The following is an 18,209-nucleotide window of genomic DNA, read 5'->3' as shown; positions in this document are numbered from 1 at the left end:
CTCCAGGCACTGTGCCTTCCCTGGTACGATTTCCTCACCCGCTTCTTACACAGCTCACTTCCTTCTAAGCTGCGGCTCTGGCTCCTCTGTGCTCCCAGTGGCCCTTTGCTCTCCTCCATCATAGGAATCATCAAGATATACTGACCTGTGTGCTCACCTGTTTCCCTTGTAAACCACCCCAAGAAGGCAGGGACTTCATCTTGGTCATCTTTGCATCCTCAGAACCTAACATAGACCTAATAATACACACACATGTGCTGAATAAATGAATGAGGCCCAGAGAGATTCGTTTATTCCCTAAAGTCATTCATTTGTTCATTCAAAAAATATTAGTTGGGTACGTACTATGTGCTAGGTACTGTTCTGGGTGTTGGGGATGCAGGATTGCACACTGCTATAAAAACCCTGCTGTGACAAAGCTCACGTTCTAGGGGACTGAGGAAGTTACATTCTAGCAGGGTTTACACTGGAAACACAGAGACAGAGACAGAAATGGATCCTAAAGCATGAATTATTCGTGCTCGCTTCGGCGGCAAATATATTAAAATTGGAATGATACAGAAATTAGCATGGCCCCTGTGCAAGGATGACACGCAAATTCGTAAAGCGTTCCATAAAAAAATAAATAAAAATAAAGAATGAATTATTCAATCCATTCGTTTGTTCCTTCCTTCATTCATTCATTTCCCATTTAATGGGCAACTATTCCCTGCCAGCCACTTTATTCAAATGGCAAATATATTAAAATTGGAATGATACAGAAATTAGCATGGCCCCTGTGCAAGGATGACACGCAAATTCGTAAAGCGTTCCATAAAAAAATAAAGAAAAATAAAGAATGAATTATTCAATCCATTCGTTTGTTCCTTCCTTCATTCATTCATTTCCCATTTAATGGGCGACTATTCCCTGCCAGCCACTTTATCCAAATACCACACACACACACACGCACACACATCACATCACATACTGGTTTAGTGTCTATCTCCTCCCCACCTCGATTCCCCCCAAAAACTGAGCAATGGGATCTGCTCAGTAAATATTTGTTGAATTATGACATTTGGATAGAGAATTAACTAAGGCTGGGCAGCAAGACATAGTCTGCCTCTTCAATATATCCTGATGTATCTCAATTTGTAAGGAAAAAGTTAAAAACAAAAGTAATTGCTCAATAGTATCCGCCATTCTTCAAGGGCTCTTGTTTAGAGGACAGAGGCACTGCTTGCTAGGTCAGAGTTTTTTCGGCAAGCAAGGGCACCCGTGAACTATGCGGAAGCTTCATCCACCTTGTTCCTGAGTTCTGGAGCCAGTCACACACTCCAGCCTTCACTCTCAGAGGCACTACGAGAGCCAAAAAGGACAAGATGAGCCAAAAAGGCTCCTTCGCACAGAAGGTAGGGATCCTGCGATGCCTGGAATGGTACGTGTGGCCAGCATTGATGGGGCTGAAAGTCCTCCATGGGGACCCTGGTCTCTAGGGGATTCATTCCGAGAGGAAGATTCCTGAAGTTCCATCTTCTTCCTGGAAACTCTAGCACAGAATTCTGCCTGTCCCCAAGGGTGACATACATGCCATTGTGATCACGTGGATCCCCATCTGGGATTTCAAATTCCCTTTTTGTGGGAGAAGAATGACTGGGTGATTCTCCCAGCCCAGGCGCTCTTTGAAATTGACCAGAAATCCATATCTAATCCCAAATTCCTCCCTAGGGCGCCTGTCTTTCTTCCGCAGTTGTTCTGTCATTTTTGGAGTAAGGGACTAAGCATCAGGCAGTCTTGAAGAAGAGCTTGTGTATTTCTTAGAATCAAAGGCTTTTAGAAATGGAAAGAACCTTAACTTAAAGATCTACGACAGCCATTATTTACTCAACGGATGAGAAAACCAAGCCCTAGATGGGTTAGTCTGTGGAGCTGCCATAACAAAATACCACAGGTAGTGTGGCTCAAACAGTGTAATTTATTTCTCACAGTTTGGGAGGCTGGCCATCTAAGATCAAGGTGTCAGCAGGATTGGTTCTTTCTGTGGCCTCTGCCCTTGGTTTGCAGATGGCCACCTTCTCTCCTTATCGTCACAGGTCTTTCCTCTGTGTACATGTAGCCCTCGTGTCTATTTGTCCCTATTTCTTCTCCTTATAAGGACACCAGTCAGATTAAACGAGGGCTCAGTCTATTAGCCTGATTTTAACTTAATCACCTCTTTGGAGGTCTTATCTCTGAATACGGTCATATTCTGAGTTGTCAGGGGTTAGGGCTTCAACACAGAATGGAGGGGGCCACAATTTGACCCATAACCCCCGGGATCTTACTGGTTCCCAAGCCTTCTCACACTGTCTTCTTCTCAACATCTAGGTCTCAGAGAGGCCTTCTCTGGCCATCAGATTCAATGTCATACCCCTCACCCTCTTTATCCCCAAGGCTCTCTTTCCTTTTCTTCACAACCCGTATCATTTTTCACCATGAGAACAACCACGGATAAGGCTGCAGAAGAAAACGCAAATTCCTTACCTTGGCTGACAAAGCCGCAATAGGATGTAGCACCTGTCACCTTTTCTGGAATCATCTCCATTACTCTCACCCTCTCCAAACAATCAGGACTTCCTTCTGTTTCTTGAAATTACATTCCCACTTTATTTCCATCTGTGGGCCTTTGGACTTGCTGTTCCTTTGGCCCAATATGCCTTTTCCTCAGATGGCTTCCTGTCATTCAAAGGTAGTCATTACTCTGATCTCTTTAAAAGGTTTTCTGTGACCAGCCATTCTAAAGCAACCCCCAAGTTACACACATAGTTACACCAACACATCTGAACTTTCTACCTTGCACTCATCACCGCCTGATTTTCTCCTTGACTTGGTACTGTCTGACTTTCTCTCATCTTCGCCCTTCACTCTGCACCCAGAATGTGACATGAAGACAGGTGGCTTTTTCTCTCTTGTTCCCCACCATATCCTATAAGCGTAGAGGGGTGTCTGGTCTATTGCACATACTCAAAAAGTTAATAGAATAAGTAATAAAATGAATGAATGAATAAATGAATGAATGATGCATTAGACCGGGATTTCTTAACCTCAGCATTATTGACAAGTTTAGGCCAAATAGCATTTTGGTGCGGGGGTGGGGGGGAAAGCCTGTCGCATACATTGTAAGATGTGTGACAGCATCCTTGGCCTCCACCCACTAGATGCCAGGGGTGCCCATCTCCCCCAGTCATGACAACCAAAACTGTCTCCAGATATTGCCAAACGGACTCTGTTGGGGGAGGCGGGGCAAAATCAGCCCACTTGAGAGCCATTCGCTACACCGTGAGCTCCCAGAGAGAAGGAACTATATCCAAAACCATCAGATATCTCGTATCTGCACGTAGATGCTCAATAAGTATTTTTTTAAAGAAAGATTAGGTTCACAAATTGTTAAAAATAGATCAAGAAATGTTCCAGAACCCATTCTCTCAATAGGATTTGGCCACTTACTATTTATGGTATCTTAACTAATTGACTTAACTTCGCCAAGTCTCTGCTTCCTCATCTGTTAAACAGAAATATCAAAAATTCTTACATTGCAATCCTGCTTTCTAAACTCTAAAGTATGATACAAATGTGCAGTTAATTACTTATTGATTCCCAAGCTGTGCATTTTTACTTCACCTCTTGCCTGAAATAACTTCAAAAGAGATCATTTCCTCCTAATTGCCAAAGCCCTGGGTTAGTATTTACCTGACTCCTTTCCTCTCCAGAAGTTGGGGGCACTTCCTGGATTTTGTAATGTTCAATCCCTCCCTCCCACCTTCTTCCATATAAGTTCAGACTCACATGTGAGGTCTCCATCTCAAATAATTCTTAAGAAAAGGTCTACCCTGAGTAACATTATCACTAGGAGACCTGGGTTGTTTGTTGATGCTTCTACTTCACAATCTTCAGAAAAAGTATTTTCCCTCATAAATATGATCATTCCTTCAGGCCCCACTGATATCCTAATCTTCCTTCAAGAAGCTTCTAGGCAGAATTAATCTCTTCCTCCCTCTTCCAGTGATACCATCTTGTTTTTATCTCTAGCATAGCACATCTCAAAGTCCACCTTGAGTCAGAGTTGTAGATGGATCTTCAATTCTAGCCATATTGCAAATTCTTTGGGGAGGGGTCGGGTACAGGAGTTAGGAGCTAGGGAGATTATAACATGCTCGCCACCTCCCTCTGACACTAACCACATCCCAGAAGGAGAAAGAAGTTAACTCTCAGGAATATGATCTCCTAGGAATCACAAAAGTACGTAAATCTGCTTTTAAGATTAGGAAAGACAAGCTATATTTCTATGAATTCTGAAAGAGTATCATTTACATGATGAATTGGTTATCAAAGCAAAAAATAAAATAAAATAAAATGACAGGCACACACATAGACAAGCTACGAGCGCCATCTCATGGAGAAGCCCACCACTGCCTCATCAGCGTACCCCCTTTCATTCTCGGGTCTCATCCAAGGACGTGAGTGAGTTGAACAGTGAGGGAGCAGGGACACCAGCATCGTCAACCCAATTCTCTGACACACATAAAGGCTGCTGGCCCTGTTGCCTGCATGTCACGGTCAACAATGATGTTCACATCTGTCAGTTTCAACTCTCCATTCTCTTGTTTGCCTAGATCAGGACAGCAGCCTCAGAAGCAACGACAGACGAGGTCTGAGATGAATCTCGCTGCCTGTTGTCGATTAGATTGTGCTGAGATGAACCTGGGCTCACCACGTGGCCTCTAAACCAAAGAAGCCTTGACTCTAGCCCCTGTACTTTACTCTGGCCATTCCCCAGGCCCAGGTCCTGTCTTCCCTGGACCTAAGCTTTCTGAAAACTCAACCCCGATGTAGCTTATGCTGTCTCCTCCCTGCTTGGGCCCTGCTGCCCAGAGTCCCAGAGTGCTGCCAACCTTCTGGAACTTTCTAGTGTGAGAGGGGGACCTCACTTTCAAATTGGATTGCCCTGTCCAAATACACACTTGCACAAACACACGAGAACTTGCCACATCCTTTGGGCACCCTGGGGCAATTGCTCCTGCCAATTGGCTTTCCCCAGCGCCCACCTGCTCTGTCCAGCTCTCTCTCCATTGCTAGGGCCATGCCGTTACAATCTCAACGTGCCTCGCATGTGAGTTACAGTACATCCATGCAAGTCAAAGACCCCAACGTGCCTTGTATTCATCCTCTATCCAATTCATGATAATGGAGGGATCACTTGAGACCAGTAAAGGGAGAGTAGGTATTTTCGCCCAGAAAGTTGTTTGGGTCCAACAAGACAAACTTTATCACAAAGTATCTGATGAAGAAATCTTGCACATAATCATGAAGAGGGATGCTAGAGTAAGCATCACAAACTCAAATACCTCCCAGATTCAGGAAGGTATGTGAATGAATGGCATGGGTCATGCATGAGATGGCCCAGCCCCCAGCCCATGGGTAGTGCATGACCACTGCAATTGACTTTATGTGGCAATTTGGCTGGGCTATCATGCCCAGATAGTTACTTAAATATTATTCTGGATGTTTTTGGAAGGCATTTTTTGGACGAGATTTACATTTAAATCACTGGACTTTGAGTAAAGCAGATTTCCCTTTGAGGTGGGCCTCATCCAATCAGTTGAACAAAGACTGACCTCCCCCTTGCAGGAGGGGATTCTGCCAGCAGACTGCCTTTGGACTCAGACACCAACTCTTTTCTGGGTCTACCGACTGATGGCCCAGCCTACAGATTTTAGATTCGCCAAGACACCACATGATGTAAGCCAATTTGTTAAAGTACACACACACACACACACACACACACACACACACACACACACACACACACACACACACACACACACACACACACACACACACACACACACACACACACACACACACACACACACACACACACACACACACACACACACACACACACACACACACACACACACACACACACAAACACACCTTGTTACGTTTCTCTGGAGAATGCTGAGTAATATACCCACCCCAAGGGACCAGCTATTACTCAGATCCAGCTCATCCTGGGGACCAAAAAACTAATCTCTTTAGACCACTGACCACTATCAGCTGATAGGCCAGCAGTCAGGATGTCTGAGCTAGAACTAAAACAGATAGAATTAGCGCTACTCTTGGACAAAACTACAGCATCTCCGCTCATCCAACTCAGAGACATCATATCCTCCTGCTCCCACACCTCACGCTCACCCACTCTTCCTATTCTCTCCCTCTTCTAGCCACAGTTCTCTGAAAATAGACAGCATAATATTTACACAGGCCTGGAACATAATCATCACAAAAGTCCTGTGTAGTAGACACAATTTTCCTCCCCCATATACAGATAAGGAACAAGCTAGGAGAAGTTCAGTAACTTGCCTAAAGTCACATGGTAATCAGAAGTGTAGGCAAAGAGACCCTGGACTATCTGAGTCCAGAGCTCAAGGCCTACCAACTTGGCTTACAGGAAACCCTCTGAAAAATCTCTATTTTCAGAAACTCAGCCTCTGTTCATCTCCAAAAAAGATAACATCAGCTTTCTGCAGCAAGCCAGATGTACTGTCTGTGTTCACCACATAACACAGGCAACACACCTGTAAAACTCACTGAGTTTCTCCAGCAAGATGATAACTTTATCACCACGGTATAACCTGAACATCCTCTACACAGCTAAAGCCAGAGCAGTACATCTAAAGCTGAAATTCGGTCCTGACACACCCTGTTTAAACCCTTCCCGTGGCTTGAGGACCTCCTGCCTCTTGTCAGTCTTTGCCCTGGGAGACAGAGTGGGGTTGACTCTTCAGATGGAGATGAAGTGGCCATACCACAGGGGAAAGGAGGTGATCCAGAGACACTGAGCGTCTGGCTGGGCCAGGTAACCCATGGAATCTGGGGAGATTTGAAAGAGAAGAGTGGGCACCCATCTTTCTTGGTGATCCTTCTTGCTAGCTAAGAGAATGGACTATGGCCTGGCTTCTCTGTGCCTTTTCCAATCTTCCATATGTGATGTGACATCTCTCTTTTTCCAGGAAGATAAAGCCACCAACCTCTGCCCTGCACTTCCTGGAACACAGACCTGTACACAGATCTGGTGTCTCATTGTAGGTGAAAGTTTACTCCCGCCCAAGCCATTTCTCAATCTGACCTCATGTGGGACATCAAGAAGCCTCCAGGTCGGCTCCAGAGTGATTTTTGGCAAGAGGAGGAGTAAAGGAGTCCAGGCTTTCTGCCAAATCCTGTTCTTGTGAAAGATCAACTAGCCCATTCTGACCAGACGTATAAAATCGTCTATAATAAATGTTTCCTGAAAATGGCAGGGGAGTTTTTCCATCTTTACACGCTCAGCTTATAAGAGAGTCATTGAAGCACAGAATTAGTCATGCGAGCTGTGGAAACCAAATTTCTGATCAAGCCAAAAAAGAGAAGAAACGTTCTAAAGCTCTGTTCCCTTCATCTAAGTTCCTTTCTAGTTGCCGTCAAGGTCAAAGATCAGTTTCATAGATCTGTCTGATATGTTGAGATGAGATTGCCGCATAGTCTAATTGCTTGAAAAAAGATGACTTGATGGAGATATTCAGTAATAAATGCAGCCTCGATGATATCGTCACTTCCATCTCCAGAAAGAGGCCTGGGAATCAGAATACGGGGCTGATGGGGCCCCGAAGTCCTCTGAAGCAGGAGGAGACTCAGTCCCTGGAGGTTAAGTAACTTAATTAGGAGAATATAGCCAGTTATGAGCAAAATGAAAATCCTGAAATCCTGGTCATTTTTCTTTTCCATACACCAGCAATCTTCAGATTGGGCTATATTCACCTGAAGACCTCCCAAGACATACACGGCACAAATAAAATAGTTTTAGAAAAAACAACTTTCAGATCCATAATTATCAAGTGTGTATTCTCTTATATAATTGATCTATATGAAAAAGCGTCTTGGGGTAGCAAGCCAATTCTCCTTTCCCAGCCGCCTTTCCCATTTTTCACCCATTCTGCAAAAAAAAAAAAAAAAAGACACGCTTTTCAGCCGTACAAAGTATGAAACAAACCCAAGGTACCCAACAAAAGGACAATTTAAAATTTGGTGTCTGCCAAACCTCTATTAATAGGGAAATACAGCCTCATCTCATATTTATCATTTAGAGAAGCATTTCCAATAACATTTTAAGTTTATGATCAATATTTATTAAAATGTATAGTATTTATACATATCTTATTTTGATCGGTTGTGAACTGATAATAATTATAATGATAACTCAATCCAAATGAAATTTATTCTGAAACTTGGAGCCTTGGAGTTACAGGAAATAATTTTTTTCAATGTGGAAACATTTTTGTTGCAGAAAGATTTTATGGGTTGATCTATAAAAGACCTTCAAACATGAAAATGTTACAATAAGAGACAATTCTGTGATGGAAGAAAAATGGAAGTGTGATTTTTAAGGTAAAAATATGTGATATAGAATTTCCTGCCACTAAGTAAAAGCCAGTTCCTGTGGATTTTTTTTTTTAATTAGATGATTGAGAAAATCCTGATAAAAGAGAAGACTATGGAATTTATACGCTACTGGATTAATTTAAAAGACTGATTTATTAAAATTTTCAAATATTTATAATATATTAGAGGTTTTATCCTTTGCAATTATTTAAACTTATGAAGAAAAACTTATAAGTTAACTTAAGAAATATATAAGGGGATATATAATATTTCAAAATACTTTTAAAGCATAAAGGAGCAAAAAACTTTGAAGACCATTGCATTTTACTTTCTTTTTGCATGAGCGTGGACAAGGTAGTGAAGAAGAAAGACTCTGGCCTGGAATCTATCTTGCTATTGGCTGAGGATGTCAGTCTGAGTGGTACAATTGTAAGCGACCAGCTAGACGCGTAGCAAACCCATTCCCCCTTCCTGGAAACAGTGACGAACCACATTTCCAACACTCTGCATCTAGGTAAAAAAGGTCTTTCCCACTCTTATAAATTGGTTTATCTGTTTAACAAAGTTGAATACAGCAAGTCTTCGGGTACCATCATAACACCAATGAGATGCCACAGAAACTTCACTCTTGTCAATATCAATCAGCCTAAGCTGGTTTCCTAATACATAGTTCCACCACAGTTCCAAAAACCTAACCTTGATGTTAAGAGAGGACTTATTGTAGATGTGAACTTGCCTTTAAAGATAGGGCTTTCCCAGACAGAAAAAGTTGAAAATCACATGGCATCACATATATGTGGGATATAAACCTAAAAACAACAAATGAGCAAGACAAACAGAGACTCATGGACATGGACTATAGGCTAGTGGTTACCAGAGGACTGTAGACTAGTGGTTACTAATGGGGTGGGTGGCGGGGTAGACAGGGTAAAGGAGATCAAATATAGGGTTTAGGAGGAAGGTGAAGTGGGTAAAGGGGATCGAATATATGATAGCTGAAGGAAACTGGACTTTGGGTGGTAAACACACAATAGAATATACAGATGTTAAATTGTAATGTACACCTGAAAATTATATAATTGTATTAATCAATGTTACCCTAATAAACTTAATTTTAAAAAAAAATTAAAAATACAGGAAAAAAAAAAGAAGAAAGACAGTACATCCCTGTAAAAAAATTTTTTTTTTAAATAAAGATAGGGCTGTCTCAGAGCCTTCAGTATGCTAATATTTAATTAAAATCTCTAGCAATTTCCAAGCTTATATGTTTATGGGGCCCTTTTCTCTGAGTAGATTTTTACATCTACAAAACCCAGCTTGATTTCTCAGCAGCCTCTGAAGATGCCCCAGGCTGTCTTCTCTCCAGGCCTTTGCTCCTGCAGCTCCTTTCAAGGTGAATGCGCCTTCACTCTCTCAACTCCTCTCTCCATGGGTCTAAATCTTCCCCATCCTTCAAGGATTAGCTGTTCACCTCTTCCATGCAGCTTCCCATGGAGGCCCCCTCCCAGCCCCAATCTGAGCCTCTGTGCTCTGCTTTTCACTGCTTCTCCATTAGAGTTCTCCTCACATTCTCCCTTGTTCAATTCCGCCAACCATATCTTATCTCCTGCACTAAATGGTAAAGTCTCAGAAAGCAAAAAACAAAGTATCATTTATCTTTATAGCTGCCCCTCCCCAAAAAGAATATATCAAAGTATATGCTCAATAATTTTTTTAATGATTGACACCTCAAAGTATAAATCAACAAAGCTGAACTTCCAATGATCTGACACATATGGTCTGCCTTTTCCATTTATTGGGTGACCCTAAAAAACTCGCAACATTCAATATACGCTGGTATGCCATGTGAAGGCCAAGTTTCCTTAAGCAATCGCAGGCAAGTAATGCCCTGGAATATATGGGGGGAAAAAATGTCATTGCCTCATTATTTTAGCTTAATATGTTTCTGGCTAAGAAGTAATTTCATAAATCACAAACTTCTTTCTTAAGGCACCGGTAGCCACCATACAAAATGTACTAATGAAGAACTGTCATTTGAAGCAGCAACAAAGGCAAGATCAAGTTCTGACCCATGCTGAGATTTTGGAACAGTGGGGCTTTCTGCAAGCCAGGTCCACATTGCGGGAGAATGTTTGTTCTGGCTCTGACCAGTATTCGAAAGGAAGAGCTCAGATTTTCCCCTGCCCTTCAATCAGTGTAATGGTTTAATGAACGATCTAATTCATCAACCCAGTTGGCATTTACTGAGCAGTCACTATATGCCCAGCACAATCACCTGTGCCTGCTTGTTGCTTTTTTGAGAAGGGGAATTCCAACAAAAATAGTCATATAAAGAGATATGCAAAAGGCCCCAGTGGCAGAGGCTGTCACTTGTCTATAATAACCATTTTCCCCTTCCTCATTAGAAACAACACCCCAATTTTATTGGGGAAAGAAATGTGCTCAGCTAAAATTGCAAATTTCCTGACCTCCCCTTGCAGCTAGATTTGGCCATGAGACTAATTTTGGCCAAAGATGGTTAGCAGGAGTTTGGGGTGTTTCTGGGGAAGTTGCTTAAAAGGAACTGACTTAGCCAAGAATTTTGTCCCTTTTGACCTTCCACCCACCCTCTGTCCTGATAACCTGAGATGCTGCTATAACAGCTGGCACTCAAACAGCCACCTTGGACCATGAGATGACCTTAAGATGGACACCTTGGAGAAGAAAGATGAAAAGAGTCTGGCTCCTAGATGATTCTATAAGGCTTTCACACCAGCCCTGTCGTGCCTACCTCTGGTCTTCCTTCACGTAAGAAGATAAAACCTTTAAAATAAACACTTGTTTGATGGTTTAGGTTATAAAGAGCCAAATTAATTCTTGGCCTTTGAACTTGACAGGTTCATGGTCCATTACACCTCAGCCTGCACATTAAAGCAAATCTCAGACCAACATTGCCTGCACCAGGGACTTGACTCAAGCTTCCCCATGCACTCTATATATTTAAACTTGTTCTTTTCCCTTGTTCTGGGATTGCTTCTTTCCCCTGCCAGCTTCAATAGCTGCTTTAGGCCCCTTCATTTGGACAACCACCTGGGTTCACCTGCCGAGTCCTAGATTTTGGCCTTCTTCATGGTTTTCTTTCTCGACATGCTGCCTTGGTTTTGAGGTCCCTTGTTGACTCAGGTGAGGAAAACTCTCCAATACAGCCCACAGCACCGCACAAACCCCAGACCTTTTGCCCAGACACCACGTCAGAAGAAGAAAATCTAGAGGTAGGTGCCGGAGCCACTACATACAGTGATACGAGTTGTGCACTGCACCATTCTAGGGAGCGCCATTCACGTTATAGTCTATCGTGTATTTCTTCACTAGAGGTAGGTGCCGGAGCCACTACATACAGTGATATGAGTTGTCACTGCACCATTCTAGGGAGCGCCATTCACATTATAGTCTATCGTGTATTTCTTCATGGTTTATGCTACATAAGCAGCCCTGTCCTCACTGCTTAGGAGGCACAGGTCAGACTGGAGCTAGCAATATTTTGGGGTCCATTAGCCCATCTGGCATGGTGCTATCTCCCTGCTGCTGTGATTCCCTTACTGCTAATAATACCACATCCAAAAGGCCCAGGAGACAACCACAAATGATGCAGCTTTCTCATACTCATGCTGCTATGTATAAGGAAAGCTGACTCCTATGACGGCCCCTTCCCCAGCCTGGAAAGAGTCAGGTATGAACAGCTGTAAGGTGGGATGTTAAAGAAAGTCAATTTTGTCATTCTTAGGGATAATAATAAATATATAACTATCATAGCACATTTGTCTATGTTTTATCATGTCATACTCACAACCTGCTCTGAACTAGAAGTTATTTTTAGTACAATTTAATAGATGAGGAAAGAGAGATTTGGAGAGATAGATGACTTTCCTCAGATTGTTCAGTTATCTAGAAGGAGGAACAAAGCCATGTTCCTCCTACCACATGCTCATGCATTAATGGGAGTTCATCCTTATTCTCACACCCATTTTGTTATTAAGGAAATTTGGAAAAATAGATAGCTTCATAAATTTGCCCAAGGAACATGGCAGAATCTGGATTTTGAAACCAGATCCTTTCTGAGTCCCAGCTTCCTTCTCCTACCAGCGTGTTATATTTTTTAACTCACTCTTGCTCCCATGACCATCAACCTAATTCATCCAACCCCAATTCCATGGCTTCTTTTGTTCGACTGTGCAAAGAGCATCCCAGACATAATTGGTGGGAAACAGAGAAACAGAGAGCTGTCCGGGCAGAAGGATAAACATCTCCAAAGGGCCCGAGCCCCTGAGCATCAGGAGGAAGGGGTACCAGGTAGAGGATGCCAAGAACGGAGGCTGACGGATATACTGGGCCAGACCAGGCAGGCCTTGCAGGCCAGGTGAAGGCACGTGTACTTTAACCAAGAGCAGTAGAGAGCCATCACAGCAAGGGAGCTGACATCATCAGGCTGTCACCTTAGGAAGATCACTTCGACTGCCATGTGATGAATGGAATGATCAAAGGCAGCACTGAAGGCCTGGTGTGAATCAGGAGGTGGCAATCCCAGTAACAGTGGCAGCTGGAATGGCTTAATTCAAAGAATATCTAGGAAGTGGGATCTATAGGACCTGCTCGTAGTTACATTAACTTGACACATGCTCTTGGCACGGCCTCTCAATCAAAACCCTGCGCAGAGCTTGGAAATTGTTCCAGGACCCAGTCACCACTAGTCCTTCTCATCAGAAAGAAATAGCAGACTTCTTCATCAGCAAAGGGCACATGTAACTTCCAGCTGGTAGAACTAGATAATAACCAATCAGATAAAAATGATTCAGGAGTTTAGAAATACACTGCTGTGAGCCGAATCAAAACAAATCGAGGGAAAAACAAGTCTATGATAGGCCTCCATGCCCGATGACATGCCCTGTTTCGGCTACTCAAGGCTTCAGGTGAGTAATAGTGTTGTGTATATGGGGTGCTATTTAGTGACCCCATAATTTATCCTCCAAACTAGGACATTTTCAAGGAGAATGAAAATGGCTTCTATCAATATGACATCAGGACAACAGACAGGAAACTGGGAATTTTCTAGCCAAACTAAGTCTTAGAATTGTTCTTCCTTTTGGCTGCCTGACATTCAGCACCTTTCCCCCTGTTCCCCCGCCCCCCCCCCCCACCACACACACTCACACACACTCACATACATACACACAGAGGGGGTTTTTTTTTGTGACAACTGCCCATGATGTCCTCCTGAGGACATCAGAAAGAAGGACATCACCTCTCTCCAATGGTAGATAGTCTTACTAGGACAGTCAATGCAAGTGCCAGGGAGTGAGCCCATGATCCAAGGTAACCCAGTTGAATCCAAGACTTTGAACTTGACCAGAAATGGCACAAAAACATAAAACACTAGGAAGAGTTCATTTATTCCAGCAGCATCTGCCAGTGAGACGCTGAAGCATCCCTGCTTCCCAGACCTCTGGGACCCTCATCAGACCTGTTCTTTTATAAATCTGTTTTTCAGTTTATCCCATTGATTCTGTGAGTGATTCTGAGCTACCTGATGTCCTTGCAATAAATTCCTTTTCTGCTGCTAAAAATTCTGATAGAATTACCATAAGCTTTAGCACACATAATTCTGATTCAAAATTCCACATATGGCATTCACTAACTCTGTGTCTTTGGCTTTAGTTTTCTAAGAAAAATAATATAATGCATACCTTATAAACTAGTTGTAGAAATAAATGAGATAATATATGCCAAGCACCTGGCTCAGTACCTGATTCAGAAGTAAGCTATCAGTTAAAATTAATTTCTTTCCAAACTTGCTTCTTCTCAGCTAAAATTCTGTAGATTTGGTTTTTATATTTCACATCAATATTCACAAATAAGGTAATTAATAGAATGATTTTAAGTTTGTTCAAGCCAAGCTGAATCATGAGGTCCAACTGAGATTCAGTTGTGCTTCTGAAAAAATATACAGAAAAAAAAAATAGATGAATGAAACAGACTGTGTGTAAGTTCTCTATCAGCAAGGATGGTCTAGGTTATGCCACAGTAACAAACAACCCCAAAATTTCTGTGGCTTTTAACAACACAGGTTTATTTCTTGCTTACCCTTCATTTTCATTATGAGTTGGTTGAGGTTTCTGCTCCAGGCCATCTCTACCTAGTGTGTTTGTCAGAGAAGACCAAAAAGACAGAACCAATAGGATATATACATAAAGAAAAAGAGACTTATTTTAAAGAATTTGCTCACATGATGGTAATGAGACTAGCAAGTTTAAAACCTGTGTGGGCCAGGCTCGTAGTAGGCTGGAAATTCAGATAAGGTTGATGTTGCAGCCTTGGGTCTGAATGCCACGAGGCAGGAGGCTGGAAGCTCAAGCAGGATCTCTATGTTGCAGTCTGGAGTAGAATTCCTTCCTCTGTGGGAAACCTAAGTCTGCTCTTAAGGACTTCAACTAATTGGACAAGGCCCACCCCACACTATGAAGGGTAATCTGCTCTCCTCAAAGTCTACTGATTTAAATCTTAATCCTATCTAAAAAATACCTTCACAATAACATCTTGACCATTTGATCAAACAACTGGGCCTGTAGCCCAGCCAAGCTGATGCAGAAAATTAACCATCGCTACCAGGCTAAAGAATCAGTCACCATCTCTAATGTTGCCTGTCATTGTGGCAGAGGGGAAGAGAATAAGACAAAGCATACTGGGTCATAACATTTTCTCCCAGGGCTGATAGATATCAGTGTCACTCACATTTTATTGCCCATAGCAAGTCACATGGCCATGCCTAAATTTAATGGGATCGGGTAAGTGAAACCCTACCACGGCCCAGAACAGAACCAAAATATTCGGGAACAGCCTTAACAAATACCGCGGCCCCATAATCTCACCTTCCTGATTTTTAAAAAGAATCTCATTGCCTTGGTCCTCTCCTTCCTGACTTTGCTGATAAAGCTATCTGCTTTCATAGGTCACAGAGATTCCCTTGAATGAACAGCCATTAATATAAGCACATCTCATTACACTTTTGATCATGGGCCCTCAGCCCCTGAGAATCTAATCAGAAAAGAATCCGCGAGGTTGTGAAGTGTCCCCTGTAAGAAGCAGCAATACTTCCTACTCTGTACATCATTCTGGAGTCTTCGGTGCATTGAGAATCCTGAGACAGGGGGTTATATTTCTTGACAGAAATAGGCAGAAATGGGGCAGATGGAAGCAGCATCTGAGTTACCATTTCTGAAAGGATTTTCAAACATCTTTATCCTGCTCCAGGACTTGTGCCAGATTTCCCTCCTGTGTTCGTCTAGAGGAATTTTCACAGACAATTGATATAAAATAAGGATCTGTCTCTTGGTGCACAGTCAGCTAAGAAGTAGTCTCTTTCCCACCTTCTGCTTCCAAAAAAGTAGATTGGTCAATTTATTTAATCCTGCTGAGGCAGCCAAGCCTAATTAGCATCTCTGGTCTTAAGTAATTAGTGCTTCTCTTAAAAAAGAAAAGGAAGAGATCAGCTGTAACAAAAGGTATGCAAATGTTGGGCGAATTGTGTTTTTTTTTTTTTATTTGACCCCTTTCTTGGTCATAGGTGGCCCTGATGAACAAATGAGAAGGGTCGATAGAACTGATTCTGGTGCCAGTGTGATAAGATGGCAATAAAGTCTCCCCTTCATGGGGGCGTAGTGCAGGTTGCATGAGCTAAGGACTTAGCAAGGGCCACCACCTTGCTCAGTGGAGCACGAGTGTTTTCAAGGGCTGTCCTGCTACTTTGCTGCAGGTGGCCGTGTGTTCAGGGCTCAGCCCCTAGCGGCAACAAGCCAGGGTTTAACTCCTGACTCAGCTACACGGCGGTCATGGGACCACAGGCAAGTTACTCTACCGTACGCTGCTTCAGTTTTCCCCTCTCTAAAATAGAAACAAGCGTAGTAAATACCCCATAAGATTATCCTAAGGGTGAAAAACTGATATAAACAAAGCACTTAGCAGAGTAACTGGCCCAACCATCTACCTGCACAGTCAGCACTATCAGCCATGATTAATAAGGAAATTGGAACCCTGGTTGGGCTGTGGTCCCTCTGCTCAGTTCTTCTCAAAACTGTGCTCTGCCCGGGAAGCCTCAGTACTCCCAGAGGAGGAAGGAGAAAGTGAGACCAGTAGGGCTTCTCTCCTCCTAGAACCAGAAAAGTCCTACTTTTATCTGTTCCAGAAATTGAGATGCTGCACACAAGTTTATTATCAAAAGCGTGCTCCTGGGGAACGATATTTGAAAATCTGTTCTTCCATGTCACTCCTCACTTTCTCGTGCTTGGATCAGATCATGGGAAGTGAGAAAAACAGAAATAACCATTTATTCTTGATGCTTTCATTCATTCATTTGTGTGGTGTTTTGGTTTTTGGTTTTTGGTTTTTTTGACCAGGGGTCAGCCAGGCCCCAGAGTTACAACCATGAACAAATAACACAGTCCCTGGGAACATGCAGGTGACTTTGCAGCAGGAGAGATAGATGAGGAAACAGGCCGCGTTGCCCAGAGTTTGGAATATCATGCGAAAAGACATACATAATACTGAAAGAAAAGTGTCCAAATGCCTTTGAGATCAAGAGAGACTTGGGTGTGTAAATTGAAGCCTGAAGGTGGAAAGGAGAGGAAGGGGGACAAGTTTTCTAGGAAGAGGCCCAGGGGGGTGAAAGAACATGGTAAATTTAGAAAAAGCAAGTCATCCAGCAATTAGGAAATCCAAAAGGAGGACAAAGAAGAAACGCAGTGCCCCCCAAAATGAGCAACCAAGACCCAGCTAAAGCCTTCCTATCAGGATGAATGCTTCATTTGTAAATTCACTTAATAATTCCAGCCAAGGACCTGGCACCCCAACATGTCCTTTCCAGAGAGCAGATTTCTTAAAGGTTCTTGGTCTCTTAGCAAAAAAGACATTCCCGCTGCTTAGGGTTAAAAGCACAAGTTGAGAACAGGCAAGGAAGGGTGCCTGGGAGAACCCACCTGAGAAAACACGGCCGCAGTTGGCACAGATTTCTCCTGCCTTTCAAAGGCAGAGCTTCTGCCACCAGCTTCCTGAGTGATGTCACTGAGCCATTGTGAGGAGGCCTTTGCGAGACTTTTGAAGCTGACTCTTCCCCAGAGCATAGGCCGGGCTTGGGAAATAGGCAATTCGCTGGTTGACTCTGAGCTTCTCCGAGCAGGTGTGACAAGTGTGAATGTTCTCAGATGGTGAATGAGGCCATGACTAATTCTCACTTCACACACCCAGGAGCCAAGCCAAGAGTCAAAAGGTCCACTTCTTCCTGCATCCCAGTGAAAAGCAAATGCAGCCACCTCTCAGGCAGGAGCTTGGGCATGAAGTCAAGGGAGAGAAGTGTCGTTATCCTAATGGTGTTGAGGTAATAGTAATAATTACAATAAGAGTGATAACTGCCATTTACTGAGCACATACTCTGTGCCAGGTGCTGTTATAACCACTTTTGCATAAATTGAATTCAGCTCAGAAACTCAATGGAGTCATTAATAAATACTAACCCAATTTTACAAAAACAAAGGAGTCCAGAAAAGTTAAGTTTAGGTGGATATGGGAGGTACAAAACAACAAAGAGTTTGCAAAAGCCGTAAAACCAAATAAACAATGTCATACATTCAAATAAAAGCATTTTTATCAGAATTGACTGTATAGACCTCAGGTTCCATACCACACAGAGACCCACCCAGAGGTGTCTATATATCAGGACAAACTGTACTCACATGAGCAAC

The 18,209-nt window shown here is 42.9% G+C and overlaps 1 non-coding gene and 1 pseudogene across 1 annotated transcript; both read left to right on the top strand.

Moving 5' to 3' along the window:
- Positions 1-517: 517 nt before the first annotated feature.
- LOC112483734 lies at positions 518-621 on the top strand. Its single transcript, XR_003047734.1, has one exon. It is a non-coding gene; the product is annotated as a U6 spliceosomal RNA (small nuclear RNA).
- A 100-nt stretch (positions 622-721) lies between these two features.
- On the top strand, positions 722-821 carry LOC112483736 (annotated as a pseudogene).
- Positions 822-18,209: the final 17,388 nt, after the last annotated feature.

This window comes from Pteropus alecto, unplaced genomic scaffold (genome assembly GCF_000325575.1).
Source record: "Pteropus alecto unplaced genomic scaffold, ASM32557v1 scaffold164, whole genome shotgun sequence".
In the NCBI taxonomy this organism is placed as follows: Eukaryota; Metazoa; Chordata; class Mammalia; order Chiroptera; family Pteropodidae; genus Pteropus; species Pteropus alecto.
The sequence above is the reverse complement of the archived record's forward strand: the minus strand, read 5'-3'. Positions and strand labels throughout refer to the sequence as shown.